This window comes from Siphateles boraxobius, unplaced genomic scaffold, assembly GCF_051911475.1.
Source record: "Siphateles boraxobius isolate OS27281-9 unplaced genomic scaffold, OSU_SipBor_1 41, whole genome shotgun sequence".
NCBI classification, from domain to species: Eukaryota; Metazoa; Chordata; class Actinopteri; order Cypriniformes; family Leuciscidae; genus Siphateles; species Siphateles boraxobius.
The window spans coordinates 34990495-35006553 of NW_027509042.1; the positions used below are offsets into that span (position 1 = coordinate 34990495).

The 16059-nt window shown below is 48.7% G+C and overlaps 1 long non-coding RNA gene across 2 annotated transcripts in view; it reads right to left on the reverse strand.

The window, feature by feature from the left end:
• The window catches only part of LOC143707274 (uncharacterized), an 80344-nt gene continuing 64285 nt past the window's right edge, over positions 1–16059 (reverse strand). For both annotated transcript variants that reach the window (XR_013193150.1, XR_013193149.1), the window contains one exon: positions 1–125. This is a non-coding gene — a long non-coding RNA (uncharacterized LOC143707274). The remainder of the gene's footprint in view (positions 126–16059) is intronic.

The following is a 16059-nucleotide window of genomic DNA, read 5'->3' on the forward strand; positions in this document are numbered from 1 at the left end:
GCACAATATGACAATGATCTCATATTATAAGAAGTGTGACATTTGAGCTGATCCACAGGTCGATTAATGAGTCTATCTGTAGCGCTTATGATGGTATAATGTGTGGAATGGCTGACATCACATATCTGAAAGAAATGCAAAACAGACCAAAAGGTCACAAATCTCAAAAGTGTCGCCGGATTTAATAGTATATTCGATGTAAATGGGAAACTGAAGAAAGTATTGTGTAGTAAGAAGACGAACATCCTGATTTTGCAGAGTTAGAAGTGTTCCTGGGTCAGCAAATTTTGTTGATCCTGGAACAATATTCCTGTCCGAAAATTGAATGCTAAACCTAACCCTACCCATAAATTATCCCTAAAATTTAGAGTGAAATTATGGAAATGATAGATGAATAACACTGACATCGAAGCACCTAATCTGGTTGAAAGCCTGAATTTGCCCTTCAAATCTGATTGTTTGATTGGAACATGCTGCATTTGGTGAAGTCAGGTTCCCTTTCGAGGGAATGAGACGATGCGTCGATGACACTTTGGGAAAACCCCTGCGTGAATGCGTCTGAAGCACTTATGCCAACTAGTCCAACGGCGAGACTGAGCGCCACGGGCGGGTGACGCCACGACCAGGAAAGGATAAAAACACAACCGGTTTAGAACCACGCTAGCTTCTGTGCCTTCAGCAAGCGCTTTATGTGATTCTGTCTCTGTCTATTTATTGTTATTTTTCCTCAAGCATATATTTATATATTAGACAGGAGTATGGAGAGCAAACAGCTTTGGATCGTTTGTTTGTCCCAGCCTTCGCTTCATTGCGTGTGGGGACACACGCGATTCATGTGTTGTTTGTTTGGGAGAGGAGCATGCACGGTCAGCTCTAGTAAATTGGGGCTGACAGTGTTAATTAATAAATTCCTGACATGTAACATATGCACTATCAAGAGTTTTAGCTCTGCTCTTTTTGGCTTTCTTCTCGGGGGAAGAAAGTTAATAAAGATTTTTTGGCTCGGATCTCGCGTTTTCCGAGGCATCGCATAGATTACAGGTCTGCAATAAAGATTCTGTGACTCGATCTCGGATCTCGCGTGTGCCGAGGCAGCGCGTAGATAACGGGACTGCATAAGAATCATGGCTCGGATCTTGCGTTTGCTAAGGCAGCTCGTAGATTACGGGTTTGCAATAAACAGTCTATTGGCTCAGATCGCGCGCTTGCAGAGGCAGCGCGTAGATCATGTGTCACGGTTCATGAATTCACTGCTCCTTCTCGTCTTGTGTGTTTGTTATTGTGCGTGTTGGCGTGGTCTCATCAGCTGCCAGCTGCGGCTGATCAGCGGTGCCTATTTATGTTCACTGTTTTCGTCCTGTCTTTGTCAGGTCGTTATGTGTTCTCTTACGAGAGGTTCTCTCGTATTGCGTAAGTTTAGCTTACGCTACGGGAAAGATTCATCTTCTCGAGATACTGAAGCCAAAAAATTATCCTTAATTTTGTATACCTTGTCAACGCAGTGCAGCAGCTAGCAGACCTAGAGCAGGCCATCTCGCGTGCTCATTGGCTGCCCTGCGGGCAACTGCTGCAGCCTACCAGTGAGCCCGGCGTGACGTCACGCCCAATGAAGGGCGCCCGCGCCTTTATAGCGTCACATCCCGCCAGATAGGCGTGGCTTAGCGTATAAAATAGGGGCTGTAGGCTGAATTCTCTGATTTTTCGACTCTTCAGCGAGCTCTTCGCATCGCTGGATTTGAGAGAAGCCACCGCCGCCGTCGAACAGCGAACAGCCAGCCTAGGACAGCGCTGAGGAAGCCGGCCGTCTTCGCCACCTTCAGCCATCCGTGCGAGCTACACTATCCGGCGACGTATCCTTTTTTGCATATTATTCTAAAAGAGCAGCGAGCGTCTTTTTAAAGATGCCTTGCACTTCCTGTGGCTTGTGTAAAGCCCCGCTCAGCGCCGGAGACCGCCACCTGATCTGCGCTCTCTGCCTGGGCCTGGAACACGCAGAGCTCGCCCTCGCGTCCGGGGGCTGCGAGCTCTGTGAGGAGCTTGCGCTGTCGACCCTGCGGGCTCAACTCAAAGTTTTCAACACCACAGCAGTCACTCCGCCCCCTGTGGGACCGCGCAGAAAGAAGCGCCGTTCCCTGAGACAGCCGGAACCTGTGGCCAGAGCGACGCGCTCGCCGGAGAACCTCCCTCGAGCATCGCTCTCGCCTTCCCCACCTCTCCTCACCGACGCGCAGCTGCCGCTTGCGAGCCTCACTGCCGTCGCTTCGGAGGATGAGTCCGTGGGACACGCCACAAAAGACTGCTGCTCTATCCTGGCATCAGACAGCGAGGAATGGTCGCCTGCTGACGCAAGCTGTTGACCGTCTCGGGCTCGAGTGGTCGCTGCCGAAGGAACCCGCGCCGAACAGGCTCGACGGCTGCTTCCTTCAAAGTCGCCGCCGCGCAGTTTCAGAAACTAGGCCCGCTCGATTCCTGCCGGAACTTCATGTGGAGCTGACGAAGTCATGGAATACACCGTTTTCTGCAAGACTTCAGTCACAGGCCTCCGCGTCGCTCTCCCGAGTGGACAGCGCTGCCGAGAAAGGGTACACAGCGATTCCCCCTGTGGAAGAGGCGGTCGCAGAGCACCTTTGCCCGCCCTCTGCGAGATGGCGGTCACGGTCAGCCCTCCCGTCTAAAGCCTGCAGAGCCACTTCCGCCTTGGTCGGCCGCGCTTATGCCGCCTCCGGCCAGGCCGCGTCTGCTCTACACTCCATGGCTGTGCTTCAGATCCTGCAAGCCTACCTCCTCCGTGAATGGGATGAGAAGGGCCAGGACCCAGCTGCGGTTACGGATTACGGATTACGGTTACCACCAAAGCCGCAGCCCAAGCCATCGGACGAGCCATGGCCGCGTTAACCGTGACGGAGAGGCACCTCTGGTTAACGCTTGCGGATATGAGGGAAACTGAGCGAGCCACCTTTCTGAACGCGCCGCTTTCCCCCACTGGTCTCTTCGGCCCAGCGGTGAACGGGATTGTTGACCGCTTCTCTGTGGTGCAAAAGACCACGCAGGCCATGAACCTCTTCCTGCCGCGACGCTCGAGTTCCGCCACAGGCCGCTCTCGCGAGAGACAAAGACAGCCTCCTGTGCGAACCAGCACCCAGCGTCCAGCACAGCCTCAGCCTTCGCAGCGACGTCAGGGCGGCCGCCCTAGATCACGCTCAGACAGCCGTCACAGACCGCCGCCCCCCAGAGGGCCTCGGCAAAGAATCACGCTGAAGTCCGAGCACGCGAAGCCCTCCTAACAGCGAGAGAGAAAAGACGCGCGTGTCCCGCTGCGGCCGGACCGCCGTCAAAGTTCATTTCCCTGTCAGTCCCCTTCGAACAGGCTACTGCAGTGGTTCAACTAGCAGCCAACGAGCCGGTTTATTCACCCTCTCGCCTGCACACAAACGCCGTTTTCACGGCGACCCAGAGAAATCTCAAAAAGAGTATAATGTCTGGTCCGGCTCGCGCCGTCAGTGTATTAAGTGTAGTGAATGTGCCCACGCCCCAGTGTTCACCCCTACACATAAGCACTCCAAATCCCGTGTCTCTCACAGAGCACACTCTCATAAAGCGCAGAAAAGCCGCTCTAGTGTTAAATGTAAGGAATGTGTCCACAGGTCTGTGCCCACTATCTGCCCGCTCTGTTACACGATCAAAGAAGCAGGTTATGAACGTAAGTCTCGTGCCCGCCAGAGAGCGCTCACGCTTGCTAACACAAACCTCCCCCCGGGCCCCGCCTGCGCGTTTAAGTGTTATCACAAAACACAGGGTGTTAATAAAGCGCTCCCCATCTATTATGATCGAGGCGCTCACGCTTACAGAGAGCTCTTCCGCCCAGAGCGCTGCTCGCGCGTCAAAGTATGGTAAAAGTATGTTCCCCATCCCTTATGATCGGGACATCTCAAATAAATCAGCCGGTTTCGGCTTTCAGCGAGAGGCCATTGCCCAGAACCGAGAGCGGGCGCGATGATGGGAACCATCTCTTATCGGAAGGTCATCTCGACAGACGCGTCCAACTCGGGTTGGGGCGCGCTGTTCGAGGGCAGACCGGCCTTTGGCCAGTGGTCAGACCAGGAGAAGGGTTTTCACATAAACTGTCTGGAAATGATAGCGGTCGAGAACGCACTGAAGTGCTTCCTCCCGTTCATACAGGACCAGCATGTTCTTGTCCGCTCGGACAACACATCTGTGGTATCCTATGTAAACCGTCAGGGCGGTGTCAGATCCAGAAATATCTGCAATCTGACGCCTCCTTATTTAGTCACAGATGAACCTGCGCTCGCTGAGGGCGGCGCATGTGCCTGGCCATTTGAACGACGGCCCAGACAAACTGTCCAGGGACAATGTTCCCCCAGGGGAATGGTCCCTGCACCCCCAAACGGTCCAGAAACTGTGGCGCCTATTCGGCAGAGCGGAAGTCGACCTGTTTGCGTCAAAAGACAACGCTCAATGCCCGACGTTCTTCTCGAAGGACGAGGACGCGCTGGCATTGTGTCTCCTGCTAGGAGACACAGGCCCCAGGTTTGGCCCAGCCTCCCGCTATATGCTTTCCCTCCGGTCTCTCTGTTGCCACAGGTGATCAAGAGGATCAGGGAAACGCGCCACTCGGTGCTCCTCATAGCCCCGCGTTGGGAGAATCAGACTTGGTTCCCGGAACTGGCACGGCTGTCACATACAGCTCCGTGGCCGATTCCGGTGAGGGCAGATCTCCTCTCTCAGGCTCGCGGCACGGTCTGGCATCCCCATCCAGAGCGCTGGTCTCTGCATGCATGGTTGATCAACGGGTACTCGATGCCCTGCCAGAAGGAGTGATGAACACGATCACGCAGTCTAGAGCCCCTTCCACGAGAAGGCTCTACGCGTCTAAATGGTCGGTGTTCTCTGGATGGTGCACCGACAGAGGTCTGGACCCGCGGACATGCGGGGTGGCGCAGCTGCTCACCTTCCTACAAGAGCTGTTGGATAAGGGAAGGTCCCCATCCACGCTCAAAGTATACGTGGCGGCCGTGGCAGCGTTCGCGGAATCGACGCACGGCCAGTCACTGGGAAGACATGAGTTGTCATCCGCTTCCTTAGAGGAGCTAGAAGGATGAATCCGCCGCGCCCCCTCGCCGGTTCCCATGTGGGATCTTTCATTGGTCCTCGAGGCCCTGAAAGCTTTTCCATTTGAACCACTAGACTCCGTGGGGTTGAAATATCTATCACTAAAAAACGTTTTTCTGACTGCACTGTCGTCAGTAAAACGTGTAGGGGATCTGCACGCGCTGTCTGTCAGCGCGTCGTGTCTTGAGTTCGGACCAAATGACTCTAAAGTCATCCTCAGACCTAGACATGGCTATGTCCCTAAAGTGATGGGCACTCCATTCAGAGCGCAAGTTATTTAAGCGTCAGCTCTCTGTCAGCTGTCAGCTCTCCCAGCATCTGACAGCGAAAGTGATGTGAATCTCCTCTGCCCTGTCAGAGCGCTGAGATTTTACATTACGCGTTCCGCCTCCTTCAGGAGTTCGGAACAGCTTTTCGTTTCGTTTGGTGGGCGGTCCAAGGGGCTCGCCTCCTTGAAACAGAGTCTGTCCAGATGGATAGTGGACGCTATAGCGGCAGCTTACGCGTCAAGAGGTCTGCAATGCCCTCTGGGCATCAGGGCTCATTCCACGAGAGGCGTGGCCTCGTCGTGAGCATGGTCCAGTGGAATTTCTATCCATGACATATGTGTAGCGGCGGGCTGGAGCTCCCCGTCTACCTTTGTCAGGTTTTATAAACTAGAAGTTCCTGCCTTGCAGGCTAAACTGTTGTCAGTCTGAAAAAGATGTGTATTCTGCCCAGATCTCCTGCTCAGATCACTTTCATGACTCAGCTCTCCTGGTTGAGCTGCACTAAGTAGGGTATGTGCCATATGACTATACAGACCGGCGCGCTGCTCTGTATTCCCTATGTGTGCTTATGTACAAGTGATGGCCCGCGTGGCTGGCCACCTTATTTTTTCCACTTATGGGGTTCCCCTCAAGCTCGGGGTCTCATGTGGATGCTTGGCGCGCACGGCGTTGACAAAGTGTTCCCGTAGCGTAAGCTAAACTTACGCAATACGAGAGAACCTCTCGTAAGAGAACGATACTCGGTTACTAACGTAACCTCGGTTCTCTCTAGAGAGGGAACGAGTATTGCGTAACCGGCCGTGCTCGCGCCACGAGCAACTTCGCTTCAGTCGTCGAAAAACCAGAGAATTCAGCCTACAGCCCCTATTTTATACGCTAAGCCACGCCTATCTGGCGGGCTGTGACGCTATAAAGGCGCGGGCGCCCTTCATTGGGCGTGACGTCACGCCGGGCTCACTGGTAGGCTGCAGCAGTTGCCCGCAGGACAGCCAATGAGCACGCGAGATGGCCTGCTCTAGGTCTGCTAGCTGCTGCACTGCGTTGACAAGGTATACAAAATTAAGGATAATTTTTTGGCTTCAGTATCTCGAGAAGATGAATCTTTCCCGTAGCGTAAGCTAAACTTACGCAATACTCGTTCCCTCTCTAGAGAGAACAGAGGTTACGTTAGTAACCGAGTATCGGTTTCCTGGTGTTGTTCCAGTTCCCTGTTCCTGTCTTGTGTCGTGGTAAGTAAAGTAAAGTAAGTAAAACTTTATTTATATAGCACTTTTCACAGACAAGAAGGGTCACAAAGTGCTTCACAGTAAAAACAAAAATAATAAAACATATAATAACCACAACACACATAACAAAAAAACCATATGGCTAGTTAAACGCTTGTCTAAAAAGATGTGTCTTAAGGTGTTTACTAAAAGTTTCTACAGAGTCCAGGGCTCTCAAGGCTAATGGAAGAGAGTTCCAGAGCCTTGGAGCCACCACACAGAAAGCACAATCACCTCTTGTTTTAAGACGTGTTTTAGGAACGGTAAAAAGGTCTTGGCCTGAAGACCTCAAAGAGCGACCAGGAGTGTATATGTGCAATAGGTCCTGTATGTAAGAGGGAGCTTGACCATGGAAGGCTCTGTAAGTAATGGTTAAAATTTTAAACTGCACTCTAAAACTAATTGGGAGCCAATGAAGAGCCTTAAGCACAGGTGTGATACGTGATCTCCTGTTGGACCTTGACAAAAGTCTTGCAGCAGCATTCTGTACAACTTGCAGTTTGTCCATGGAGGATTTGTTTAAGCAAGTGTACAGTACATTGCAATAATCCAGGCGAGAGGAAATAAAAGCATGAACAAGCATCTCCATCTCTTCTTTAGAAACAACCGATCTAATCCTAGCGATGTTCCTGAGATGAAAAAAACAGGAACGAAACCACAGATTTAACATGACTGCTAAAACTCATCGATTTATCAAAAATGACACCCAAATTTCGCACCACATTACCGTCCGAGGATGGTAGAGCCCCAATGGCCTGCCTAATCTTTGGAGTCATGTTATCTGGAGCAAAAATCAGCACCTCAGTTTTGTCTGAATTTAGTTGTAAAAAGTTCTCCGCCATCCAATTATTAATGGAGGCTAAGCAATTGTGCAACAAGAACAGTTTATCCAGCCTATCAGGGCTAAAAGATAAATATAGTTGAATATCATCAGCATAACAATGATAAGATATTTCTCCAAAACTAGCAATAATCTCTCCGAGAGGGAGCATATACAGACTGAACAGCAGGGGGCCGAGCACAGAACCTTGGGGCACACCACAGGACAAAGGAGCCGAGTCTGACATATATGGTCCTATGGACACAGAGAAACTCCGGTCTGAAAGATAGGAGGAAAACCAATCCAGAGCTGATCCAGTAATGCCCACAGTTGTTTTCAGTCGATCTATTAGAGTGCAGTGATCCACAGTATCAAACGCTGCACTGAGATCTAATAACACCAGCACAGAGCATTTACCCCCATCAGCAGCCATCAAAATATAATTTGAGACCCTAAGGAGGGCAATCTCAGTTGAATGTTTTTTACGAAACCCAGACTGAAATTTATCAAAAATATCATGTAAATCCAAAACATTATTTAACTGGTTCGCAACAACCTTTTCTAGAATTTTAGAAATAAATGGCAATTTAGAAATAGGCCTATAATTTCTGAATGAAGCTGCATCAAGATTATTCTTTTTCAAGATAGGCTGAACAACGGCATGTTTAAAACAGCTAGGAACCTGGCCCAGCTGAAGAGATAAGTTTAAAATTGAAACCAAACATGGGCCAAGATGATGTATGGATTTTAAAAGCAAAGATGTAGGTAAAATATCAACAGGGCTTTGAGAAGGTTTCATCGTCCCCACTAATTTAAGGATGTCATTCAGGGTAATGGGGCAGAAGGAGTCCAATATTGAAGGTCTGTGCTGTTTAACTATATGTGGGTTTCCTGATGGAACAATGCCTGCCCTGACAGCTCTAACCTTGTCCACAAAATAAAGCATAAAGTGGTTGCAGTCAACATTTGAAAACACAGGGACAATACATGTAGCAGGAGACACAATGTTGTTAATAGTTTCAAAGAGAGCTTTAGGATTTTTTTTTATTGGCAGATATCAGATTGGCAAAGTACGAGGCTCTAGCAACCTTAATCATTTTGTTTAAGTCCATTAAAAGCTCTTTAAGATACAGGCGGTGGACTTGTAGCTGAGTCGCTTTCCATAAGCGCTCAGTTCTCCGACAAACACACTTTAAGCTGTGAATGGCATCATTCACCAACGGGGCTGTATTAACAGCAGAAATTTCTCTAGTTTTGAGAGGTGCCACTTTGTCCAACAGCAGGGTGCAGTGTTCATTAAAAGCCTGTGCACAAGTGTCCACGTCATTCGAAATAAGGACCGAGCTTGAGTCAAATGCGGCTGAAAAACTCTCAACAGTAAGCTGGTTAATCAAACGTGAGCAAGACACTCGTTTAGCATGGAGAGGATCCTCATCACAAATAAGATCAAATAAGATGCAATTGTGATCACTAACAAATACATCTTCGATACAAACATTATTAATGTTTACACCATAAGAAAGAACAAGATCGAGTGTATGTCCCTTGCTGTGCAGAGGACCAGAGACATGCTGGGTGAAGTTAAAAGATTCAGTAATATTTACAAATTCAGAAGCATTTTTACAAGTATCATCATCCACATGGATATTGAAATCGCCAACAATAATCACTCTATTCAGCTTAATAATAGATGATAGAAAATCAGAAAAATCAGTAAGAAAAGAGGCCGCTGGCCCAGGTGGCCTATAAACTAGGATACAGTAAAATGCATTTGAATGACCAACCTTCGTCATCTGTAGTTCAAAAGAAGAGTACGTGTCAGCGCGCACTGACTGGCATATAAAACGTTTTTTAAACACCACAGCAAGACCTCCACCCCGGCCTGTGAGTCTTGACGTGCTGATAAAATTACAATCCACAGGACAGAGCTCATTCAAGTGATAGTATTCCATATCCCGTTGCCAAGTCTCCGTAAGCAACATGAAGTCCATGTTTTTGGAAGTAAATAAATCACTGAAAAAAAGAGATTTGTTTGCAATTGAACGGGCATTTATCAGACCCATCCTGAGCGGTGCAGGAACACCCGAAGCAGAGATAGAGGCTCGCGGCAGCGACCTCAGATGCGTCGAACACACACCCCGATCCGTGATATGGTTTCTCCAGTGTACCGGGACCAGAGCCCTGGGGACGTCAGGGAAGACAGAACGAAGACATGAAGGTCTGGAGTCACAGTCCAAGACCCCCAGCTTGAAGAGTTTTTTTCAGATGAAACTGCCTCCCTGCCCGTTTTCCTCGCTTTCTCCGCCGTCTATTTGTAGATCGTATTAGGCCCTCTCCTTGCCGCATACAGACAGCAGTTGCAGTCGGACGTACGAACGGGGCTGCAATCTCGCCTCTACCACTCCAGGTACATCCGTCACCAGACTCCGCCATGGAGGATTGGATCAACAGCATTGTTTGGCGATCGTACACCCATGCAGTAGACACAACATTTGTTGACAAACTTAGTAGCAATATAGCGCTGAAAACAAACAAAACAAGTCGGGACGAACAACCAGCGGCAGAGGCAAAGCCAAACACAGGCGTCATCACGGAACCGGAAGTGTTGACTCTTCAGTCTCAAGTTTGAAGAGTCCAGCTTTCAAACCTCCCGATTCAGACAGCTGCCGCATGCAGAGCATGCAAGCAGTGGTCTTCGTGTTGTGCTGTTCTGGATTTGTCTCTTTGTTCCTCGTTCCCGTCTGGATTATCTGTTCCACTTGCACCTCACGAATCTGGTTTCAGCCACCATCACTTCACCGCCGCCGTGTTTTGGGTTTGTGCCTACAGCTGTGACCCAAAAACCTCATTCACTTGCTATTGCTTCCATCTCTGAGTACCCGTTACAGAATGATCTGACCATCGTCATGGAGGCAGCAAGTAAGATCAGTCTGAACGATTTCGTCACACACAGCATCTCTAAGATGGATTCCCAGGAGGAGAGCCTCACGCACACGGGTTGGGCGGTGCAAGCTCTAGTGGCGCAGCTCACCCAGCAACTTCAACATCTAGGAGGTCCCGCTGCGCCACCCACACGCCAGTTCAACCCACACCACCTGAGCCTACTCTCCAGCCAGAGCCTCGTCTACCTGTTCCTGAGGCTTTTGCAGTTGAGTCTTACTACTGCAGAGCCTTCCTAACTCGTTGCTTGATGCATTTTTCCTTTCAGCCAAGGACCTTCTGCAGTGAGAGATCTAAAGTGGCATTCGTGCTTACACTGCTGATGGGGAGAGCGGCTTTATGGGGAACGGCGGTGTGGGAGAACCAAGATCCATGCTGCACCTCTTTCCGGGCACTCTCCGAGGAGATGAGGCGTGTGTTTGACCGGGCGGTGGCTGGGAGAGAGGCGGCCAGGATACTCGTCGACCTCCAGCAAGGTAACCGCTCGTTCTCGGACTACTCGATTGAGTTCCGGACCCATTGGCACTCCGGCAGAGTGCCAATGGAACGAGGAGGCGCAGTGGGACGTATTCCTGCGCGGGCTGGCTGGTAGACCGTGTCCAAAAGGAGATTTACGCCCTCGACCTTCCTACATCGCTTAACCTGTTAACCGTTGCCAGAGCGTTAACAGATGCTTCGTTCATTTTCAGAACATGAATTAAGATATTTTTGATGAAATCCGAGAGCTGGATCACTCCTCCATACCAGTCCATAGGCTTCTTGAGGGATTGAAACTTGCCGGCCTCGAAAAGTTATTAAAGACATTGTTAACTAGTCCAAGTGACTACAGTGGCTCAATATTAAGTTTATCAAGCGACAAGAATACTTTTTGTGCGCCAAAAACAAACATAAATAACAATTTTTTTCAACTATTCATTTCCTTCTCTTTGGGCCTCAAGTCAGTTAAACTAGTGTAATTGCGTAGAGCTACGTCACACGTAGGCTCACTATTGGCCGACGCTGGTCATGTCGGTTATGCGTGTGACGTACAACAACAGATCATACGCTGTTAAACTAGTAACCTGACTTGAGGCTCTGAGAGAAGGAAATGAATAGTTGAAATAAAGTCGTTATTTATTTATTTTTTTTGCGCACAAAAAGTGTTCCCGTCGTTTGAGAAACTTAAGATTGAGCCACTGTAGTCACTAGACTATTTTAACGATGTCTTTAAAAACTTTTCGAGGCCGGCAAGTTCAATCCCTCAAGAAGCCTATGGACTAGTATGGAGGAATGATCCAGCTCTCAGATTTCATCAAAAATATCTTAATTCGTGTTCCGAAGATGAACGAAGGTCTTACGGGGTTGGAACAACATAAGGGTGAGTAAATACTGACAGAATTTTCATTTTTGGGTGAACTATCCCTTTAACAGGTTAATGGATTGATCCAGCTGGCTCTTCTGTCCAGGATGGAACGTTACACCCATCCTAACAGACCGCCAGGAGGCGCAGAAAACCCACGAGCCAGTGGCTGTGGCAAGGGGGGCGTGGTTCAGCGAAGTCTGTGATGGGAGAGAGGATCGGGAGACAGGTGCGGCGTGAGTGGGTTAAGTGTGAATGAGAAACACCTGTGTCTTATTTCAGTAATTGGCGTGGGGAGACGGATAAAAGCCATGAGGAAACAAGAGAGTGGGAGAGAGAGACCGGTAACGACTTGTGGGTGAACTGGACTGAGACGGAGAGAGTGAGAGAAAGGAGAACGCTGAGAGCGAGTGACTTTGAGTAAAACCTGAGTAGCGTCTGTTTTGTCCAGCGCATGGTGCGCATCTTTTGTTTCTGTTTGAAGAGTTTTGATTTTAATAAAACACCCGCAGTCACCTGAAGCCGACCCTGTCCTCTTCCTTCCCTTTATCTGAACATTTCCTCCATTACAGTGGCATAGTGGCCCGGTGTGGGGGCACGGTCTTTAGCCGTGTCCTGACAGAGGAGGCCAGGGAAGGACCAGTGTTCCGTGGGGGGCCTGCTTTGCCAGGGGTCTGTTGACAGAGGGGCACGGGGTTGCGGGGCCCGTGGGCAGTGCACACTGTTGTCCGAGAACTCTTTGTGCTCAGAGATGGGTATGTCAGTTCTTTCTTTAACCACATTAGGGTGCTGCCCACCCGTGGGTGAGCAGCGGGGAGTGGAGCACAAAAGATTTTCCCCCGGCCCTCCACCGGGGGAAGGAGTGGTCCTGCTACCATTTCCTGAACAGAACTGATCTGATCTGAACAGAGCCATCTCTGAGCAGCCCATCTCAGGGGTGCCGCTCAGCCTGGCATTTAGTTGGGTGCGGGGCCGGAGAGGGCTGGGGCGCCTTCCTGCGGCTTCCTCCATGACGCGGCCTGGATGGAGGCTGCTGCTGGGGCCGTGCGGGAGGGGCGGGGGCCGTGGGAGTGCGCCCTCAGCGGCGAGCAGGCTGAGGGTTCTGTGCCGACGGCTGGGAGGAGGCAGCAGCGGGCCGTCAGAGCAGAATATGTTTTATCGCCTCAATCTGCTTCTGGGCGGTTGAGAACTGTTAGGCAAAGTCCTCAACTGCGCCGCCGAAGAGGCCGGCCTGGGATACGGTGGTGTTGAGGAGACGGGTCCGTTCGGCATCCCGCATATCAGCCAGGTTCAGCCATAGGTGACGCTCCTGGACCACATTAGTGGACATCACATGTGTGCCACTTTCGTCTCCCGGAGAGTGAGGTCAGTGGCGGCACGCAGCTCATCAAAGAGCTCTGGGTCAGTCCTACCTTCGTGCATGTCCTTGAGCATCTGGGCCTGGTAGACCTGCAGAATGGCCATGGCATGCAGTGAGGCAGCTGCCTGTCCCACGGCTCTATAGGATTTCACCACCAGAGTAGTCGAAAACCTACAGGCTTTGGATGGGTGCTTAGGGTCACCGCGAGAAGAAGCGCTCTGAGGACACAGTTGCATCGCAGCAGAACGTTCAACCAAGGGAACCCCAGTAGGTAGGACGCCAGCGGGGATCGGCGGCCGCACCCAAAAACCAATCATCCAGGGTGTGGATGAGCGGACTATCCATCTTACGAGGTCATTGAGACTCAACGGTAGTGTTGCGATGGTCATGTTCCCACAGAGAGAACATGAGTCATCCACAAGCGCTGCTTTAGGGTGATCAATGCCCAAACACACAAAGCAGTGATCAGACACAGTCCGACCGCAACCAGAAGTGCACGGGCGAGGCATCTTTAAAAAGACGTCCCAAGTGCAAGCTCTTTTGTGAGAGGAAAAACTCTGCGGATGCTGAAGAAAGCAGGGAAAAACACATTCACTGGCACACCACTGCACAGATCAGCAGGCAATGTGAACTCGCTGGAATCGCCGTCACACCAACACAGGAGATTTGCCCGTCTCGAAGAGGAAGTTGAGAGATTACTCAGAATTGGCTGTGGAGTGAAGAGTTAACTTGGCTCCGAAGCGAAAACATATCTGCATGTTGCCGGCCTCCTCCTTTTATACCCACGAGGTGGGGCGGAGTTACGCCATGCAAATTCCGCAGACCTATGGCATTTATTTGCCATTGACTCGTTTTGTAATACTCGAAGTTGATAGGCTTTCTAAGCGAAACCCCATTCGTCGTCACAACGGAACTTCATAGTGACTATGAAAGGGAACCTAAGATCTGTACTTTCTCTCTGTGCAGCATATTTTGTCTTTATTTTATTCTCTAAATATAATGGGAGTTTCCACCTCAGGATAAAAAGGTAATTCTGACAAACTTTAAAATAAGAAATAAAGTCACATTGTGACATACAAGCAGATTACAAATAGTCACAATTTTGAGATATAAAGTCACATTTTATAGAAATACAATTGCAATGGCTATAAAGTTAAAATAAGAAAAGTCACTTTTTACAAATATATAAATAAATAAAAATAAAACCTGGAGCAGGGTAAAAAGGTTTTGATTTATATTTAAAAAAAAAACTAAGTTATGCTGAAACACAGGATATAATCAAAAAAACAAAGAGCAGATTTTGAGCCAGTTGTTGGGATAAACTAAAAGATGAGGAACATGCATGATGGCATGAAACATGGTGTTAGAGAATTGTTTTCCTTTTTTATTTCCAAGTCTAATTGCTGGTACAATTATTCCATGTTATAAGCAGGAATGAGGGTTAAGGTTTGATGGTTCAGCGAGTAGCATTTTTAGCAGTGAATACAGTTACAATAATAATTCCCTTTCAAGGAAACTCGAGCTGCGTCAAGCTGTGGGAACGCCTCTGCGTGTGTGCGTCATGAAGCACGTATGGAATCAGTCCAATGGAGAGACGGAACGTCATAGGCGGGTGACGTCATCGACCAGGAAACTATAAAGCACCCCCAAAACACAAGCGCGACAGCTTCTTTGCCTTCAGTAAGCGCTATATGTGGATCTGTCTCAAGTGTTTTTGTCTGTCACAAAGCAGGAGTTTCACTATTTCAAAAAACTATATATATATATATATATATATATATATATATATATTAGTGCTGTCAAACGATTAAAATATTTAATCGCGATTAATCGCATTAATGCCATAGTTAACGCGATTAATCGCACATTTTTATCCATTCTAAATTTCCCTTGATTTCTATTTGTCTCATTATTTTTTCTAATTTTAATGCTCTTATCAACATGGAAAAGTGGATCAGCAGTAAGTTTGTTCTTAGCTGTGGTATCCATGTGCTTCTGTCTGAAGTCATCCATTGTAGAGCTTAGATTGGGCCCAAAAAATCAAGCCCGACCCGAGCCCGTGCGCATTGTGTCCGAGCCCGGCCCGACACATAAACTGTAATTATGAGCCCGAGCCCGATTTAAACCTGTCCATTTTTTTAATACGTGGATCGTTATAACTGACGTTCTCAACTACTTTCTATGTTACTTTCTCCCGCCCGCAACATTTTTGTCCCGCTCCCGCCCGCAAATAGACTCTTTTTTTGTAGGCTACCTCCAAATACTTTCGCCTACGTGTTGCCACCATACACATCAGCATAAATGCTCCTTATAAATTATTTGTTATTAAAGCATTAACACACAAACCACGGTTATAACATAAAAGCAAGCAGGCTACTGAGTGCCCTTAATAATTCCTAAAAAGCTGACATCAGTTCATCGCAATCTCACACATCTGTTATTATCAATGAACCTGACTGCACAATGCATCTTTCATAATATACAGTTTGTTTGTTATAATTTGAGGATTTGCCAGCATACAGAATTCAGCACTGAACAAAAAGTCTGTTTTGAGTGGTGAGGGGAGTCTATTTTAAATGCTTCTGATTGGCCATTGCGTTCAAGAAATCAACACATATGTCTGTGATTGGCTACATCCCTCAACGCTGCAAACATGTTACAAAAAGAAACTCTGGCCTGTAAATCGTTTCTATTTTGTTTTAGTTGTTCTTGTTGCTTTTCTGCAACATATGAATAAAAATTTATTAGTTTTTATGTTTTACTCATAGATATTTCTACTTTGCGGGAGTCCCGCGAATCGTTTTATTCTCCCGTATCCGCACACAGAGTGAGTGCATTACCACTCGAGCCCGCCCTCGCACTCGGCCATCAAATCTAGTCCCGCGCCGCACTCTATTGCGTTGAGAGTGCACGTCTCTAGATCGGCGTCTCGCGCT